We start from the raw sequence: 21,036 nt of genomic DNA on the forward strand, positions 1-21,036 counted from the left end.
TGGGTTGAGTCAACTTTACCTTCAACTCCAAGGGTGGATGTGACCCCAGCCTAGTGAATCAGAGCATTGCGTGCCTCTGCCTGCAGTGATTGGTTCAGGGATGTGTACTGACCTGATCTGGGTCAAGGAGAGCCAGGTCCTGGAATATCGCTCAAAAATACATTCATGGTTTTTGAGAAGGGATCACAAGAGATTTTGCAAATGGACTTAACACCAAGGGAGAAGCCAAGAACCAGAGAGGGACCCCGTTCTGATGACAATGTGCTTCGCCAGATTTGCCCCTGAATTATTTTTGGGGATGGTGGATAGTGGAGGAGCAAATAGTTCTAATTTTTCCTAAGCCACCTTGTGTTTAATTTTCTACTGTTTGTGACCAAAAGGATCCTCCTGACTGATATCAGGATGGAAGCAGAAAAAGAGCATAATGTGTTCAAACAGTACCAAACATCTAACTTTGAAAGACGTAGAGACCATCTGGCTTGAGTTGCAGAAGAGGAGACTGAAGCCCAGAAAGGAGAAGTGGCTCCCTTGAGTTTCACATCTGGAGGAGGACAGAGTCGGGAGAATGGAGGAGTAGAGTAGAAAAGGAGCAGGTCATGGGGGAAAGTGACAAGAGGTGACAGGCATTTTACTGTCCTTGTTTTGCTTGTAAGCAAAGGGATTTGAAACCACAGAGCCAAGCTAAGTAGTATCTCCATGACATCACCTACTTCCTTGTAAGAAGGTTCCATGACCATTCAGTCAGTGCATGGCCAATAATGGCCTGGTGGCCAACGTCGGCATGACCCTCAGACTACAACTCGCCAGGTCTCTCAAAGCTTTCAAGTGTACTTTGTGTAACAGGACATGAAATTACAGACCTTTGCTTTACGAAACTGTTTTTTAAATTAGAAAGACCCTCACACAAATCTTGCACCAATGCTTTCAATAATATATATTTTTAAAACTGCAAATGGAGAACCAGGAGCTCTCGGAGCTCGATGCTTTTTTTCAATAGATGGATAGACAAGTGACTTATGCAGATGCAGTATATACATTCCACACAATTTGACCATGGTTAAAGGGTATTTATATTCTGATGCAGATAAAATTGAATGTGTCAACACTAATGCATTTTTCGAGGAGAATCACTACTTTCACCATAATTTCCATGGAAAATTTGTGTGCACACGCAGTAATAGACACATTTATAACATCAAAAGGATTCAATTTTCTTTTCAATCATACCACAGTATGAATCGCTTTTCCTATTGAATTTAACAATGAAGCACATTACCAGAGTCTAAAGGATGGGACACTTTGTCTTGCTCTTATGAAAGTATGTCAAACAATGGGTTATACATCACACAATGTCTCGGGTTAACTGAGCCTTTACGCGGGCTGGCTGCTAATTTGCTTGGGCCAGCAGAATGTCACTTTTATTTAATTTTGCCAATAAGATCAGCAGGGATCCAAACTCTGTTTAACTCCCAGTTATTAAAAGAGGTTTTTCTTGTTACACGAAGAACTCATTAATTCATGTCTCTCTTAATCAGAATTTGAGGTCTTTGGAAGAGGAGGTGGGAGGTGCTTTATCTCTGCTGTGAAGGAAGCAATTTCATCCTGTACACAAGCTTCTGTGCAGACTGCTTAAACTGCAGAAGAGACAAAGTCTTTCAAGACCTTCACAAGAATTTGATGTGTTAATTACAAATTGTTCCTAGGTAGTTACCAGAGCAGATCATCCAAAGAACTCCAGTAGGGAAACCTTTGTTATCCTACCATCATTCATTCAGTCATTTGGTTATTCATTCAATCATTTAATCATCCATCCATTCATCATCCCTACATCCATTTATTTACTCAGAATTTATTAAGTCCTTTCTATTTGTCAGGGCTTGAGTTTGGGGCTTGGGCTACAAAATGAAAAACACATCACCCGTTGAAAAGGCTCCCCGTCTAGTGAGGGAGGCAAGCAGTTTGTAATGAATATGTTCCGTTCACCCATGCTCCACCCTCCTGTCCTTGAGATTCATTTTCTACTCTTCTTGATCCCGCTCTGTGGTCTGGAAGGCTGCTGAACCACTTCAGTGTGCTCCTTTGCCTCCTGGCGTCTGGTTGGGTTTGGTCAATACGAAACACTGGGAGATCAGGGGTGGAAGGGCAATGAGATCAGGATATTTATTCCCAGCGCCCTCCCAGTGGAAACACTATGGGTTGGCTGAGTCCCTCTGTCAGAGGTCACCACTCCTATCAGGTAACCACTCCCTTCCCGTGCTCCTTCAGACCTGGAGCAGTAAGAGCTCCCCATCATACCAGCTCTAAGGTATTGCACTAGCCCTTGTTGGTTTCCCTAAGCCTTGCCCACATTTTTTTGTAAATGTTTGCTTTTTGTTAAACTCTCCTCAAATTACCCACTCTGAGTTTGTCATCTTTTTCCTGACTGATACACAGGTGAACCAAAAATCATATGCAAAAATAGTGAAGAAGATGAGCCAGGAGGCTGGACGAGCCCAGAGGAGAAAGGAGCAGAGGTTACAGAAGTAGTTTTCAGGGGTCATTCCTCTTCTCGTCTGCACTCTAAATAATCAGATTGCATTTGCTTAAAAAAATGGATCAATAATTTGGACTTTCCACAAATTTCCACTGCTCTCTCCGAGCCAGTCCAAGAAGATGAGGTCTCTTTTGTGTCAAGGTTATCAGTTCTTAAAGTTAAAAATGATAACATTCCAACGTGGATTGAGATTTGGAACTATGGTTGAGGCATGAATGTAGATCAGGCTTTGTTCTATCTAAGGTGTCTCTCTTGCAATCACTGGCTTGTGTCAAAAACTTCATGTCTAATAACTGAAGGGCAAGAGTTGCCTGGGAATTCAGAGCCTGAGGAGATGACCAGGGTCTGTATGGGTTTGATGTTCTATCTTCTCTCACAACTCTATCAATCCCTTCAGAGTTTGCTTGAAGATGGTCAATTGGCCTAACTCCGTCACATTCAAAGAACCCATGGAGTTTTATAAATCAGTCAATTCTTGAAAATTTGTTTCAACTCCTACAGGCTTGTTGTCCATCATTTTTATCAGACAGATAATGTAATTTCAAAGGATTATTTTTCACATGGACAAGTAATCAAAACCTTCATTACCAAATGTTTTTAGTTTGTTGATTATTGGAAAATAAATCAGGTTAAAGATTTCTATGCAAATTAAATCAACTTGACCAGAGATGAAACTACTTAAGATGCATTACAGGTGTGTGATATAACTAGGATTAAACAGACACCAACCTGGGAAAGAAAAAGTTTGGCTTCTAGGTGCCCCTGCCCTGTGGTTGAATTTCTGAGATCATGACAAGCCCTTTGAGAAGGTTGTCTCAACAGTTAGCTGGGGAAGTTGGTACATGATATGTTGATGTGGTTCTTTTGACTCAGGGAAAAGTTATTAGAAAACAGCCCTTTGGAGAGGAAATAATTTTACATGAGCCTAAAAGCCAACATGAAATATTTATTTGTATGAAATACAAATAAATTCTTCTTATTTGTATGAAAAAACATCATCACTGCCAACCTGATAATGTCAAATAAGATTTAAGTTAAGGGCCAGGGATGCCTTCTGAGCACATTACTTAGAATCTAAAATATAACAAAAACATTGGCCAAATATTTATTTTTCTATTTTGAATGAGCTCTTTCGAGGCAACGACCCTAAATCTGTAGCAACATCTGCCCTTTCTAGAAGAGGGCCTGATGGGCCAAGCAGCCATCCTTTGCTCTGCCCATGACTGGGTCTCACTTCTCCAGATGATGAAAGGGTTTATTCACAAGGCAGTCAAGCAAGGAGAAGGGAGAACAAATCTCAAACCTGCCTTCGTGAAAACGGGGATTAGCGATATTTATGGGACAAAGGGGCAGGGTTGTCAGAAGTATGGGGACAGACAATTGGAGGTAAGGAGAAGTGGGGTAATTGATGATCTGTGCAAGTATAGTCAAGCTTCATGGATCTTCATAGAATGCATGTTCAAAACATGGTGGCATTAGTGTGATCTGAGGGTGGAGTTTTTGGCCCCTGACTGCAAAAGGTCACCTATCAGGCATTTGCACAGGCCCTGTTGATGAGTCAGTGGTCTTAACCAGCTTGAACCAGCCTGATCTGAGCAAGAGCTGACTCCAGGTTCCTGAAAGACAACTTAAGCAATGGTAGCAATGGTTACCATAGTGACCCAGACGTCAGAGATGCTGTCTATAGACTGGGCTTTAGTAATGTGATATCTAACTACTTTTGCAAACAGACAACTAACTAAGTGTAGTTAAAGCAAGTTGGCCCCTGATTTCAGCTGCTGTACTAGGAAAGGTCAGGATCAAACTATAAAAGCTCTGTGAGGGCTTCTACAGTCAGCTCCCCACCACTGTCCCCAGCTCCATCTCATACTACTGTGCCCCCACTCACCATGTTCCAACTACTTTGGCTTCTGTACCCTCTAGGGCCAAACACCTAGTGAATCAGGGCCTTTGCATGTACTACTTCTTCTTTCTGGAATGTTCTACTCACTTCTTCCTCTGGCCAACTCGTTCATCCTTCAAGTCTCAGTTTAAAATGTCACTCCCTCAGGGTAGTTTCCTTAAGTAACGTCCCTCCAACTCTATTACTACTCCCACTGGGCCAAGAGACCCTAGTTTACACTCCCACGGCACCCTCGTTTTGTCCCTCTGAGCATTTGTCACAATTGTACTTGAAAAATTGTTAGTGTGCTTTTGAGTTTAATGCCTATATCGCTCATTTGATTATAAGCATCATCTGGAATTGTGTCTGTCTTGTTCACCCATCTTCAATACTTAGAGTGATGGATGTCTGCTGCAGAACAGGTGCTCAATAAATACTTGCTAAGTTATTGAATGGGTTAAGTCATCTTCCTTGGCCTCTGATTCCTGTAGTTAACCTTAGAGCTGGAACTCCACTCCAGACGCTGGATGGGCTGGTTGTAAGAATTACATTCTACCTTCCATGGGAAGAGATGTGTCTTACGTGGGCCATCTGCACATAGTTTGGAGAACACCCAGCACATCTTCTCTGAAGTCAAGCCTGTCTCACACGTGGGAAGATCCTAACGACCTCCTTTCAGATGGCCCAGTCCTCTGTTTCCTCCATCAAACTCCTAGGTCTATTTCACTCACATGTCAGTCTTCATTAGATATCTGGAAGGAAGTACGAAAAAAGTGAGGATTTCAGGTTTGTTTTGGATGGAAATAAAGACTTGAGACATAGAATAAAATATATCATCAGAGCAGCAAAGTTCAACTTGTTCTTTCACCAAAGATCTGTCTTCTGGCACATGAACTTGAAGTAACGAGGCAAAAGGGCAGCAGAAAGAAAGAGCAGGTAAAACAAAGAGGGTACATGAGAGCCTGTGTGCATGTCTCTGAATGCAAGTGCGGGCGTTTCCGTCCATGCGTGGGTGTGCGCTCGGGGTGACGGTCTGAAGGGAATCCGCTCTGCGAGGTCCAGGGTTGAGGAGGGTAGCTTCCTTGTCCTCAGTTACAAATATTCTGGAGAAGCCCAGAGGTGTTACGTGGATGAAGGGGAATGTGGATGGGAGTGACCGAGTTGACAGGGGAACAACAAATAAGCCGACAAATTCCTCGGAGCCCAGAGTTAGATCCTGGAGTTCACTGGAGGGAAAGAGCGAGCAATCCCTGGTGGCAACCTGGAGACAAAGCTTGAAAAGCAGGAGTAAAAATTCCCGATTCCAGTAAACCCAGACTTGTAGCGATAGAGGGGTCTTCCATGGAACGGCTCCCTTTAGGGGCAGAGGGTAAGTGTGGAGTGGAGAAAGGTAGTGAACTATGGGGATAAAATGAAGTAAATACACACAAGCAAGAAAGAGAAAGCCGAGAAGCAAGGGATATTAAAGGACTTGCTGAGACGTTCTTCACATTTGGAATTTGGGGGAGGCTAATGGAGGCCCGTGTACGTGGGGGTGGAGAAAACCTGCACGAACAATGTGGCCATAACGTGTGTGTGTGCTGATACGTGTGAAGATCGTGAGTACGTTTACACTTACCTTGCAGGTCCACAGGCCTGTACACCTGTGTGTAGCGTAGACCCATGAGTGGACACGTAAGTATGGATGTATTTTTTTCTGTATTGCACTGGTGCGCAGCTGCTAAAGGGAGTGACGTCAAGCTCAGGCTATTACAGGATTGCTTCTATTTCAGAGGCAAAGGCTGGTGACAATGTTGGCAGCCACATGCTGTTTCTGTCTTGTGACAAGCATTTTATGTCCATTTCCTCATTTAATCTATCAAGTCCCATGAGGTTCAAGTTAGCATTCCTGTTTCGCAGATAAATCCTCTGAGGCACATTGAAGTTATGTGACTCGTCCGTGTTGCATAGCCAGTAAGTGGCGGGGTTAGGATTTGAACCTAGGTCTCTCTGGCATTGCAATTAAGGCTTATAAGGACCTGGGCACCAGTTAACATGTGGCCAGCACGCTGCCTCCTGCATCCCGGCTGAGCACAGGCACTGGCCTCCCTTCAACGTGTTTTCTGATGTGTCCTCACTCCGCTTCTGAAGCTGTAGCAGCTACACCCTCTCTGTCCACCCAGAACAGAGTGTCCCCAACGAGAGCAGAAGCTCCTGAGGGCAGGGGCCTCCTCTCTTTCATTCCCTACTGTCCCCCCAGTATCCTGTACCATCCCTGTCACAGAATAAGAGTTCAGTAAATATTTATTGAATAAATGGATGAGTGAGTAAACAGATGTTAACACTTGCCTAAATTATAGCATATTTCTAAAGAAACCCATCTAATATCTTTCAAGTGCTCATAGGAACAAGCTAACATATAAATTCCTGAGGGGACCAGCTATAATACAAAAAGATAAGCATAATTTGTAATTAGCATATGAAGCCCATTAGAAGCAGTAGCATTTCCCTCCAGTTCTTGTTTATATTGCTTGTTAGCTTTGTAAACACTTTCTTCACAGTCAGAACAACCCGATTTCCATCCGGTCCCCATCCAAAATGATCACAGCTTCTCATTTACCAAGGCCCTGGCCGAGGTCGTTTTCCACAGTGGACCAGGGGATGCCCTCTCTGGCTTCCCAGGGTCAAGGTCAAGCAATATTCTTGTCATCAGCTGTCCGGCCCTCGAGCCGGATAAATGGGAATGACTCCAGCACCTCTGCACACTTGCGAGGGTGAGGAATTCAAAGTAGGCTTTCTGTGATGTTTCACAGGATAAAACACCTCGATTTCCTGCCTCGGGGATTCCCCACACCTCCCTGCATCTGGAGAAAATAAGCTGATTGCCCAGCAGGGACCTAGGCTGTCAGTGGCTGGCAGTGGACTCGGAGCCAGAGCCAGGTTGGCAGCCCCTGCCCTGTCATGTCAAGGTGAGCTCACCTCGCTGGTGGGGGGCTGGCCCTTGCCGGGTGGGGTGTGGACTGAACACCACTTTCCTAAGTGGTCAGAAGGACCAGGCACCAAGGGAAAGTCAGGGAGGGGAGGGGAGGGGGTGTGGGGTAAGTGTCTCAGCACCCAGACCGTGTGGCCACGGAAAACTGTTTCAAATGCTCTGAGCACATCATCTCCCACCTATAAAATGAGGCTGATGGTGGCAATATTTAATTCCCATGGAGGATGACGTGGGATTGCACCACCACTAACCTCAGATCTGGTCATTTCTGGCTTTCAGTCTGGAACCTAATGATGGCATTGGCTGACCCCGCTTTGCCTCACAGCACAGTTCATGGGAATGTGCTCTAAGCACTGATTTCTATTTCTTCCAGCTTATCTCCAGGGACTTCCTGGCTCCTCCTTCTCACCTGGTGTCAGCCAGATGCGCTCCCACACCCTGTCGCCTCCGTGTCGTTGGCCGGGGCCAGGGAGGGTGGGGAGGCCATGGCTGCTCTGAGGTTGGGCAGGTAGGGCTTCGATCCTGGCTTGGGCCGCACTGGCTGGATGACCACCGGCCATAGGATTTCACCTTTCTGAGCCTCGTTTCCTCGTTGGTGAAATGACAAAAATAATCCCTGTTCATTCATCCATTCATTCATTCTTTCAACAGACATTGATTGAGTATTTGCTCTATGCCAAGTGTGGTTCTAAGCGCCAGGCACTCAACCCTGATCTGCCTAAAAGGGGCTTAGGCTCCAGTGGAGGGTGACAAAGTATAGAAAGCATAACAAAGAAGTTTCATACATGTATATGTAGAGTTTGTATATATATAATGTAGTACGCATGTGTGTATATATGTAATATATATAAAATATATAATATAAATATAGTAGATTTATATTATATATTTTAAATTTATATATATAAAAATAAATATAATTTAATTTATATTAAAGATTTAAGAAATATATAAATTATTTTTTTATATTTATATATATAAATATAAATAATATATAAGGGAAAAAGAAAAACAGAGAAGGGGATATGGAGTGCTGTGGGGAGTTGCAATTTGGGCCCCTCTGAGAAGATGGCATACGTGAGTACAGACCTGAAGGAGGAAGAGAGCAAGCCATGGGTACATGTAGTGTAAAAACATTCCAGGCAGAGGAAATAGCAGGTGCAAAGGCCCTGAGGTGGGAGTGAAACTTGAGAGTTTGAAGTGCAGGATGGAGGCCAGTGTGGTGGAGCAGAGTGGGGGGCAGACAGGCAGAGCAGAGCATAGGCGAAGAGAGCAGAACCACATTAAGTGGGGCTATTTCACAGTATTTTTATTGAGGATTAAATGAAATAACATGTATATGAATGTGCCAATCCCATAGCAGTCGTTCAATTAAGAATTCTTTTCTCCTTCTCATGGACCAAATAAATTTTTCAAAACCTAGCTGGAACTGAAATTTAGGGTCCAAAGATTTTGATGTGAGCTCCTAGGAGCCACAGCTTCCTTCCCCGTGGGGGATCAGCCACTTCTCTCGCTTTGATCAACGGTGGGGTGTCCTGACCTGCCTTCCCCGTGGCAGCCACTGCTGCTTTGACCCCTGCTGGTTGTGTGGTTTGCACTTCTGTGCCCAGGCCCCATATCAGAACTGCTTGGTCCCTATCTCAGGTGTATTCAGTTGGCACTTGCCAGCAGCCTCCTTTTGGTCTCAGTACTGCTTCCCTGGTGTGATAGTGGACATTCTGCTAAAGCCATTTTGATGTGGGCTGGGCTCAAGGGTGGGGTAGGAACCGGTGTGCAATGATAGTGTCTGTTGTACCTATGACTTAATAAGGGAAAACAAGGAGGAGAGGGCGTGTCAAAATGTCCCTAGCAGTAAAAAGCAGCAAGGCTGCCTCTATATGGCTGGATTAAAGGGTCATTGCTCTTCTGAACACACCTTTCACCTCTCGGGCCATCCAAACTTACGGATCCCTCGGTTCTCCCGTCCAGCTGACAGACGAGTCTGTACTATGAGGAAGAGAATCATGACAGATCAATCATTTGGAACAAACTAGGGATGGTGGAGCTAAAATTAATCTACTGCTAATTTTTGGAGGAACCGAGCAACCATTATCTCATTTAACCCTCACAACAACCCTGTGAAGTAGGTACTATTAATATTCCCTTTTACAGAGAAAAGCACTGAGGATCAGAGAAGTTAAGTAATATGCCTAAGATCACACAGCTAAGGGTAGTAGAGTTGGGGCTCACAGCCAGTTCTCTCTGGTCCTGTAATGCTTCATGCACCATGCTGCCTTTCTGCAGAAGAACACTGACAGGAGTTGGCACAGCTCACGAGCCTTCAGCCTTCTACTTCCCGAGCGCTGGAACTAAGCCAGGGCTCTGGAGAGCTTCAGGAAATCAATAAATCAAGTATTGATTGAGGGTCGCCTCTGTGCTCGGAACTAGGCTAGTATCACAGAGAATTTAAAAGGAAAATATTTCTGTGCTTGTCCCTAACTGACTAGGAAAGCCTTCACCACAGGCAGAGTGAAGACTACGGTGCTAGAGGGAACGCTGATGTTCAGGGATTCGCTGCAGGGCCGGCCTCTGGCAGAGCTTACACGGGAGCCGGTCTTTGACAGATGACAAATGAGCAGGTCAGATGTGGGCTAAGGCTCAGATGCAGTGAGTAGAATGCTGTGTTGGAGTGGGATGCAAAGAGGGGAGCAGTTGTGCCTAGAACAGAGGCTGGGTGGTGGGCCACAGGGAAGATGGTAACCCCACAGGAATTCTTAGGTGTCCTAGGAGAGTGGTTTTGAGAATATTTCGTAGCTCACAAAGATGCTCTCACAGCACCGTCTCATTTAATCCTCACCTCAGTCCAGGAAAGTGGTCTTAGTTATTATCCCTACTATAAGAGTAGGTGGCAAAGGCTGTCAGCAGTGAAGTGACTTGCCCAAGGTCTCACAGGCCCTAACCTAGCAAACACATGATGCAAACACACGTGTCCTGACTGCAGATCCTAAGGCCTCCACACAGCATAGCGCTGTAGGCTAAGACCAGACAATGTGCGGAAGACTGGGAAGGTGAGGCAGAGGAGGCTGTTGAATTCTGTTATAACTTGTGGGATGCCAAGGACCAATGAGAGTCAGGATCAAAAATGCTGTCCTGCTGGGATTGTGAGGGAAAAAAGCGCAAATGTTTAAAAAGAGGGCAAAGAAAGAAAAAAGAAGAAGGAAGATAAAGAGGAAGAAGAAAGAGGAGAAAGATGACAGCGGACGTGGAAGAAGATGGAGAAGAGGCAGAAGGTAGAAAGGAGAGGAGAAGGAGGAGGAAGGGAAGAAGATGAGGACTGGATGAGTAGTCGTTGCATTTGAGTGAAGCTCAAGGAAACCCTTGGTGCCTGCCCTGGAGGGCGCAGTGAGATAGAGCATACTCACCACCAGGTGGCACCAGTGAGCTCCTCCAGGTCTTCCCCAGTGTAGAGTCTACCGGAGCGGCTGATTTCAGTCCACCTGCCGGCAGGGCAAAGAATCACGGGCGCAGCAAGGAGAGGGCCTTACCATATTGGATGAGAGCCCGGTTGTTGAAATCTCTACTCTGCCTGCTACATGATCCTATAAGACTTCAAGAGGAGAAACCAGGCTGCCCAGGGTAGAGTTCTGGCTTCCTCCTAACAATCATGTGACCTCAGGTTAATTACCTCATCTCTTGGAGCCTTGGTTTCCTCATCCATAGACCTGTCTTATAGGTGAAAAAGCCTGGATGCAAGAAATTAAAAAGTGTGTTCATAGTACTGGACACAGATTTCAAGGAGACTGTGTGGAGACATGAGACCAAAGAGATAGGCAGGAAACAGACCATGAAAAAACAAGCCATTTTTAAGGAATCTGTACATCAAGGGAGGTAGGGAGACATTAAAGCATTTTAATTGGAGATGGGGAAGGAGAGTATATAACAGTCCTAGGGCTTTGAAGGAAGAGAAGGGAAGAAGAGTGGAGGGCCAGGAACACAAACACACCTGATTATTTGAATAGCACTGAGGGAGAAGAAAGAAAAGAGTTGAAGAAGGAAAGAATGTTCAAGAGCCAAGGACTGGAGTAAGGACTGAAAAGCACTGAGTAGACTTGGTCCCATCCTAGGACGTTCCTACAATAAGCCTTGTCTCTCAAAGTAAACTAAGACTTGGTCACAATATGGCGCTAAATACAAAGTCAGCGTTCCTCCCGCTCCCCTCCAGGTCACCAAAAGAAGAATCCCTTCTTGAGCGAAGACAAAACTAACACCTTTCTGTTTGCTCAAACCTACCCATCACTTCAACAACAACAACAACAAAAACACCCGCTCCCCTACTTCCTCTCCCATATATGATATAGAGGGGCTGAAGTCTGACTGCACGTTAGATCTTTGGATTAAAATATAAATAAAAACACTTTCTGCATTTTTAAAAATGCAAATAAGAGTATTTTTTAACTTCTAATAGTCTTCACTCAATGTATTAAAACCAACAAATGTATTTATATCTGTCTAGTGACATAGCTACCTAAATGACAGATGCTTTCTACCGAAATAAAGAAGAGAAGGGAGAATCCCTCCTCAGGTAAGAAGCCTTTGTTCAGTTGAAGCTTCCCTCCACTGACTCTAAGCTACTTCACTTTGGGTTCCTGTGACATCTTCTTGTCAGCCTTTCAACCTTTTCTGTCGAAGTTTCCAAGCCCTTTCCTAGGCCCTGTGTTCTTTCAAGGGGCCACATCAGGCTGAGTTCTGTGTTGGAGGGAAGGGTGGCTTCGTTTTGATGCTAGCCAGGCTCTGGCCTGGGATGAGGATGAGGAAGGCTGAGGAGATCCAGGGGTGTAGAAGCTCAGAACAGCTTCCTGCACAGCCAGCAGACAGCAGGCAGATAGGGACCCCACAAGAGGCTGGTTACACTCTGCTTGGGAAAGTTGGCTTGTCTCCTAAGGGCTATCATGACTGGGCCAGCCCTATAATGACTGGGAAGATCACCTATCTTTTTGGCACCAGAAGCTTCCATTGTATGATGTGGTGGAAAGTGCATGGAACCAGAAGTCAGGACTCTCTGGATTTCAGTTCCTTCTTTGTCTCAAAATAGCTGTGTTGATTTTGGGCAAAACCTCCTTCTCAGAAGTCTCTATTCTCTTCATGTTTAAAATGAAGGATTAAGGCAAATTCAGACAACCCCAATTTTTTTTTTTGTCATCTAGAACTCTTATTCTCACCAGCTCCCCAACTAAATGTCATATTTCAACGTTTTTGTTTGAAAATAAAATGCTTCGATTATGTAATAAGTTTTTAGTTTTCTAAATCAAAGGCAGCTAAAACTGGTTTGTTTAATTTGGATATTGGAGTGATATCATTCTCATGTAATTCAACATGTGAAAGGTCTATCGTGACCCAGCAGTCAATCAGAACTTTTCATCGGTATGAGACAACCAGGGCGGCCACATTCATCTGATGACTTTCCAGTTCAAAGTCAAGACTCTCAACAATAACTATTTATTTATTGAATGGGTGAGGGGATGGGTGAGTGAATGAATGCGCAAAGGAACAACTGAAGGAATAGCTTGTGTGATTTGAAACCAGAATATGAGCTGGAGGTCCCATCTCTATCTCTGTGTTCTTGTCTGGATGGGCCCAGGTATGCCATGACAGGAACCAAGAGCATATGACTGTATGGCTCCATGAAGTGGCTTTTTTGCCTCTGGAAGGTTTCCTCATACCCCAAGCCAGTCTGATTCCTGACTCCACTTCTTAGTCCCAGGATCACAATCCTCAGAATTTTGTGCCTCCCCGTTCCTCACTAACGTCTTGGAAGAAGGGCTGCCAGAGCCCTCTCCTCCTCCTCTCTGCATCTCTCCTCCCATCTCTTGCCCAGTCTTGCCTCTCTTCCCTCCCGTAACTGTCCACCTTGCAGGTCCAAGCCCCGTGGGCTCCTTTGAAGGATGAGCATGTGGCTGCAGTTGTGTCCCCAGTGATGCCAACTCATTATTCTCCCTCCTGTTATTATTGCCTGGGCTCAGGTTGACGTGTTTCTGATTAATGAGGCGTTGGTTCTGCACCACAAAACAATTGAAGAATACCCTTCTCATTCCAATGCACTGTGTCACAAAATTAGTTATGAGATGACCTTCCTTGGTTCCAGGCAGAGGAGACCAGGTGTCCAAGCCTCACCTGCCAATTGTCTTCCTGAAATCTTGGCAGGAGGACACAAAAACTCAGAGGAATTTTCGAGTGAGCATCTAAGACCCGAGTCTGACATTCAGAGCCTCAGATCTCACAAGGCCGCATGCTCTCTGCCCTGGAATTAGAATACAGTGTCCCTTTCTCCTCTGCCTCTTCCCTTCCCTGTCATCCTTGCCCAGGGCAGCATGGTAAAGGAGAAAGCAGGAGCCTTACATCTGACAGATCTAGATTCAAAACCTGTGTGACATTGAGCACGTCACTTAAGGTCTCTGAGTTCCTACCTCGGTAAAAAGGGGGAGACAACACCCACCACACAGCCCTGTTAGAGGTGTGGGGGATGCTGTGGGCAGGTTGGAGTGCAGAACCTCGCACAGAACAGGACCCAGTCCATAGTAGTTCCCTTCTTCTCTCTGGACCTGGCTGAGAGCTCTCACACAGGGAAACTTCCTCAGTTTCTTTCTTCTGAGCCTCCCACCTGTTCTGAGCCAAGAAGCCAGCAGACTCCAATTTGTGCAGATCACAAAAGTAGGCCAGGATAAGGACTGGCAGACATTCATGAGATCCTAACCCGGGAGCTCTAGCAGTAAGGGAACATCTGGAAGCACCTTCCTTCTGGGGGCCATAGGATTGTGGTTCCTGAGTGCTCCATTCTCTACTTAAAAATGTCCCCTGAACATGGATTTGGTCAAAGATCAGTAAGCTCCATGCTCCTGGCACACCTGAGGCTCAGGTGAAGGGTGGGAGGGTATTTTGGGGTTCGGTTCTGGGGCAGTAGGCTCAGTCTAGCGGAGAAGACCCAACCTCGTGTTCGCTGGGGCTAGTACTCAGTGAGGAGCTCTCCGGAAGCATCCCACTCATAACATGGTTAAAAGGAACCCATGTGAGTGAATCTTGCAGTGGGCCATGCGCCCCACACACTTCACCCTGAAAACAATCCTGTGTTCTGTCTTGTAGGAACAATTTTCCTCATTTTGCAGATGTGGAGTCAGAGGACCAAAGAAGTTAAGTAATTTGCCCAGGTCACACAGCAGTCGAGTCAGGATTTGAACTCTGTAACTGTTTCTTAGTACCCTCCTTTGACCTGCATGCTCTTCAGAGACTTCGTCACTTCATTCCTAATGATGCTGTAGCTTCCCCCCGCTCCTGATTCACCAATATCAAAGGACTCTCTGCCTTCCCTTTGCTTTTTCATTATGCAGAAATGCCAGGAGCTGCATGAAAAATTATAACTACTGAACAACATGGGCGAAGCCTAAGAGAACCTATGGTTGTTGAGGTAAATTATAGGTGTAGACCAGTGCTAACTGCGAGGCTTGGGCAGAATTGCAGAACAAAGTCTCCAAGACTAACCAGGGAGAGTCACTTGAGTGCCCGTGGTGAGATAAAGGAGACAGGGAGTCAGGAAGAAGAGCTGAAGGGCCAAGCCTGAAGGACAGGAGTGGGGACGGGATGTTCTCAGAGTTGTGCGAGTTCAGAGAATGGCAATTCATGGTGAGTGAGGCTCAGGGTCTGGGGAAGACAGACCCTCAGCTCCACCTCTTACCAGCTGTGTGGTCTGAATAAGCTAATGTCTTTGAGCAACAGCTTCTCCCTTTGTGAGGTACAGGTGATTCTGATTCCTATCTAATCAGGAGGACTCACAGACATCATGTCTTAAAGTGCTTAGCATAGAAGCTGGTACACAGGAAGTACCCAATACGTGAGCTGGGATTGTGATTTCCAAGAAGTTGGTTGTGGCTGGATGGCACAGGCTAGGCGTGGGAAAACCTGCATGCCCGAGTTGGGGTAAAATGAACTCAGGAGTGTCTCTACCCAACTTCCGATCCTACGGGGCTTGGGGGTGTGAATGAGGTCGCTAACAGTATAGAATTCAGTCCTCTGGAATCCTGATTCCTTTAGCAACTTGGGGGCCATCACTGGGGGAGTTTGCTAGCCTTGCCCTACACCCTTCCTCCGCCTCAGTTACATTTTCCCCTACAACGCTTGGGCTCGCCCTGACACTAGTGCTATGAATGCTCTGCTCAAGCGGAATGTCTAAGCACTAGATCTAGTGACAGACTGTGGTCAGTGGGCCTCCGTGGAGTGGCTGGAAGGGAGGACAGATGTTGGCGATGCTGGTGGATGCACCTGCTGCCTTCCCTACCTCCGGGCCCATTCACTTGGGATCCATAGTGCATCACAAATAGATTTCTCATGTCCTCTCTTCAAGGTTCCTCCAACCCCTCAGCTTCGGAGGGAGGCAGGGATTTGTTGAGGCACATCCATCAAACCCGTGGAATCACTTCTGTTCATTTCTGATTGGATTCATAAATTTGTTTTGCCACAGTCGTCTTGTTCAGAGAGTTGACATGCTCTTCCTGAATTCATGAATTTGGGAGGAAATGAACCAAAGGGACTAAAGAGCCCAATTCTGAACTGAACTGTGGTATGTTTGTCTCCAACTTTCATTAACAATTTCAGAACAGGGATTACAGAGCTGTGAAAAGGACCAGCACGTTGTTGAATCAGAACTTCTGCACCAGGCATTAACCATTTCAAAAGTCTTACACAGAAAAGAGCAGACGTAGAATCAGAGACTTAAACTTATGGTTTCAATCTATTTGCACATCCATTTACCAAGTAAACTAATGAATTTCATTCATCAATTTAGTAAATATTTATTGTTACCTGTTATATATTAGACACTGTTCGAGGCGCTTGGAGTGCATGAGTAAAAAGTACAGACAAAAATCCCTCCCCTTCAATTGGATTGAAATGTAAATAGAGCTTACATTTTTGAGCAGGGAGAGGAAAGATGAGTGTGTGTGTGTGTGTGTGTGTGTGTGTGTGTGTCTGTTTGATTTCTCAGATATCCTCACCAATTTCTCACCCTTTCCAGAAGTTACTGCACTCTCGATCCTTTCTTGAGTGGCAGGTTGGACACTGTAGTGTCTTGTGGTTGTCACTGCCCACACTGCCAGTGTATTGTCACTGCCCTTCACAATTTCCTGGGATATTTGTTAAGCACAGAGATTTGAACGATTCAGCTCAGTACTACCAAACCAAAATTTCTGAGGGTGAATCTCAGGAATCTTTATTTTTACCCTGGAAATAATGGGGTGGTGAAAAGTCCAGAGATTTGGATACATAGTCATGGGTATGAATCGTAGTTCTATCATCTACTAACAGTGTGACTAGAAGCAAGTCACATGTTTCCAAGTCTCAACTTAATCTGTAAAATGGAGGCAATAATGCCCACCTAATGGTAGCATTGTAGACACTAAATGATGCAACATATTTCACGCAGCCAACCCACTATTGGCACATGGAATGAGCTCGATAAGTTCCCTCCTAAACTTAGCGAGAAAAAAAGATTTTCTGTTATTTCCTAATTGGGTAGTATTTCATCATTTGTGTGTGTGTGTGTGTGTGTGTGCATGTGAGATAGAGAGAGGGAAAAAGAAGTTGTGTGAGTGTAAGTATGCCTATATATTTACCTGGCTGATAAAGAAAGTGTACAAGAGAGGCAAATACTGGTTTCATATTTCTTGAGTATCTACTTAGATGTATCTGTTAAAATCAGAATTCTGGCTCAGCATTAGCTAGTATTCCTAAAATATTTTCACAAAATCAGAACGTTAGGGATTAACTGGTAATGTTAACATCTGACCAATAACTAAAATGTTTCATTTCTTTGTATCATTCTAGTTCTTAGCCAATTACTTTGATTAGCATAAAATTAAATAATATGAACATCATGCATTTGTATGTTACTTTATAATTTTTTGAAATATATTCACATACCTTTGGATCTTCACAACTACTCTGGGAATTAATCAAGGCAGAAATGATTATTCTAGTGCTACAGAAGAAAACATTGAAATCTATAGAGGTGAAATGATGTGCCCAAGTTCCACAGAGTGAGAGACAAAGCTGAGACTAGAACCCCGACTAGCCTAGGGCCATTGTTGATACCAGACACTGACCACCAGAATCTAGACCCTGTAATGAAGAGAGACCCTATCTGCTGTAGGGGCTTCCAATTCACTGAGAGTGCTGAGAACGCAGAACCCATCAGGCCATCAGAGCCCATAGGTTTACTCTCTGAGAAGAAAAGGAATGACTGAGTGTGTACCATAGCAATACATAAAATCTATACATAGAGAATTAAAAAGACATAAAACTATAAGGAAATACAAGCAAGTGATATTAACTCTCAGGAAAGCTGTCTGAACAGAAAGCGTTCCCTGTATAAGGAGGTCACCAGTGGTGAAACATCAGGCCAGGCTGGAGACTGGGCTGGCATGGGGCAGGTGCCTCTTATCCATGATTGCTGTGGATGGAGCCAATGAGCAGCTGGGCAACCTCCGAGAGTGGAGTTCTGATGGTTTAAATAAAGGCACTTAATACATGGGATTACCCAAGAAGTAGTCAAGGTACTAGTCAAGTAGATATTTCAAATATTCGTTACTAAATCCAAGGTGTCAGCCTAAAAACTGGAACCAAACTTTAAGCCGATGAATTATGGGTAACTTGGGAAATCAGTGAGTGGGGAACCTGTCTAAGCAAATAATAGGTCACTCCCATGAGAAGACTGCTTGCATTTTAAAGGGCTGAAAGAGGCAGAAATCAGTAGAACAGACATAATTCCTTTGCTGATTTCTTCAAAAGAATGTTTGAAGAGCCATTGAAATAATAGTTATGAAATCACAGCTATGATAAGAAGAATATTAGTATGTCTTCTAATATATATTAGTATATTATATACTCTATGTGAAGTATATTAGTTATGGGAGGGACACAAGGAGCACTAATAGGATGTTTCTGTAGTGTCACAATGCACAGAAACAAGATGGATGATACAAACTCAACTGAAAGTGAGAGAGACCATTTACTGAACAGGTTTTAAATATATTATCTCATTCAAGCCTCAGGACAACCCTATGGTAGGTTCTATATCTATTCCCATTTTACAGATACTGAAATTGGAGAGATTAAGTCACACAGCTATTAAGAGGTAAGCGGGCTTCCACCCAAATCTCCTTCTTTTGAAGATTTATGGTCCTTCTTCCCCTTTGGTTGAGCTTAGACCATCTGAAGAGAGCTGTTTATGAACTGAAAATGGATGTATGTGGAGGGCCAGATTCCCCTGAAGGTCCACGAGGCAGAGTGAGTGAAGGGCTGGAGACTCAGACACCAGTGTGGGCAATTTCCTCAGCTGGATCCTGATCGCAGCCTGCTGAGCATCCTGAAGGACATATGCACAGGGATGAGTTCCAAGAGTGAAGGCCAATGGCTCCAAATGGAGCCCACAGATGGAGATCAGCTCAGCTGTTGGGAATCACATCCCAGACTCCCAAAGCAGCCTTCAGCTGACGCTATAGTTTCCTTGTTTAATGGCATTAGCTCTTCCAGCCCCGCTTCTCACCTTGGGCTTTAAAGGCTCTCTGTGTAGCTCCTGACAGAAATCTGGGCAAAACCTGAACTTGGCTGCGGGGTGGAGCTGCAGAATGAGCCTGACCTTCCTCACCTGCCCGGGAGGAACAACGTTAGCCTGCCAATTCACAATTGGGTGAGAAAGGAGTGGCCTCGTGCCAATTAGGGATCTTACTGAAAGAGCAATGAGGAGCTCAGAAGACTGCTGGAGGTCTAGAGAGTCAGACTAAGCAAATTCTCCACAGCTTCTGCTTCTTTGCCGTCTACACTCTAGTTCAAACAAGGACTGTGAGCCTGACTGGCTGAGCCACAGTCATGGTGGCCCTTGAGCTAGGATTTGGTCATGTGACTTGGTTCAACCAATCAGACTCACAGAGGCCTTCCCTAGACCCAAGTTAAAAGCTGAAGGCAGAGAGCAACATGTGCTTGAAGAGAATGGAGTCCAGCGCTCCTGTTAGGAGCTTCTTTTGGGGAAGCTGAACTCTCCTGTGATTACAACACAGACAGGAGTCCTAGTCTCTGGACCTCTCAGACAGGATAGTGGCTCAGCCTACAAGGCAGTGACTCAATTCTCCTCTCTTGAAATCACCTTCATGTCTCTCTAAGCATTTGGCTCAGTGTCTAGGACATTTATTTTAAACAGACTTATTCTCTTCAATAAAGCAGTGTCCCTGTATCCTTTGTTTCTCTTCCCCTCTCCCACTGGCGTGTCTTGAGCAAGGTTCAGATGATGAGGATGTTGGCTTGGATGCTCTGAGAACAGAGATGGAGGAAGGGGGCTTGGGCCACATTTCCTTATCAAGGATAATCCAGGAATTACAGTTTTTAAGTGACAATAGAAGCTTGCCATAATGAAAAAACCACTGACTCTGCTATTACTAGCTTTATGACTTTGAGCAAGTCCTTTATCTTGCTGAATCTCAATTTTCTAAATGAGAATAATGTTGCCCACCACATAGGATTATTGAGAAGATTAAATATGATTAAATTGGGTGTTTTTCTGGCACAAAATAGGGTATAGCCTCTAGAGGTTCCCCCACTAGGATTATGACTAGAACCCTACTTCCCCTTCCTTGGCAAGGAAGCAAAAGGTTCATGGTTCATGGGCTCCCTGTATTTTGATGACAAGTCCCTACAAGTCACCAAGAGTGTGAGCACTAAAACCAGACTCTATAGGTTCAGATCCTGGCTGGGCACTTACTACCTGGGTGACCTTGAACAAATTATTTAAGTTCTCTGTGCCTCGGTGTCCTCCTTTTAAAATGGCAATAATGAAAGTATCTACATCTTAGGAGTGTTGTGAAAACTAAACAAATTAATCTATGTAAAGCACTTAGACCAGCCTGGCATATAGTAAGCACTCAAGAAAGGGTAGCTAATATTCACTCAGCGAACATTTATTGGATGTTTACTATGCCCAGGTGCTGTGTTAGGATTTGGGGTAGCAAAGATGAATTAGACACAGGCTGGCTATTAAGGAGCTCATGGGCCCATGAAGCAGAGCTACCAGGTCTATTTTTCAGAGTTTCTAAAGTTCCCTTTGCTTACTTTATGGTGACGGAGCTTTCTCTCACCTCCCCCCTTCTCTGGGGGAAGCTCTGCTTTCCCCAACTTCAGTCTGCAAACATCTCCCGGCCAGACTCTGCAGGACCAGGTTTTTTGCTTCTCTTCCTCCCTTTGGATACTGGGAACCAAATTCCTTGAGGCTGAGTCCCTCATGATCCTACAAGGCTTTAATCACCAAGGACTTCCTCACAAGAGAAAGGAAAAAAATAACCACAAATATAAATCATACTAGTCTAGTGTTTAGTTCCCTAATATTTAATTGCTTAGTTTCCCAAGGTTATATTTACTTTTGATTAAATTCTTTAAGTTCTGAATCTATGCAAAATATATTCCAAGAATTTTTCATCTTTTTATGTTAATGAACAGTTAAATGAACAGAATTGTTTGCAATCACATAATCAACATGGCACCCACACCCCACAAAAATGCTGTTTTATGTTTCCCTAGCATTTATTTCAAAGACATGGAACAGGTATGTTTTCAACGTATTTTAAAAGCTTTTCTCAC

Source organism: Ceratotherium simum, chromosome 7 (assembly GCF_057802395.1).
Source record: "Ceratotherium simum simum isolate JZ-2026a chromosome 7, ASM5780239v1, whole genome shotgun sequence".
NCBI classification, from domain to species: domain Eukaryota; kingdom Metazoa; phylum Chordata; class Mammalia; order Perissodactyla; family Rhinocerotidae; genus Ceratotherium; species Ceratotherium simum.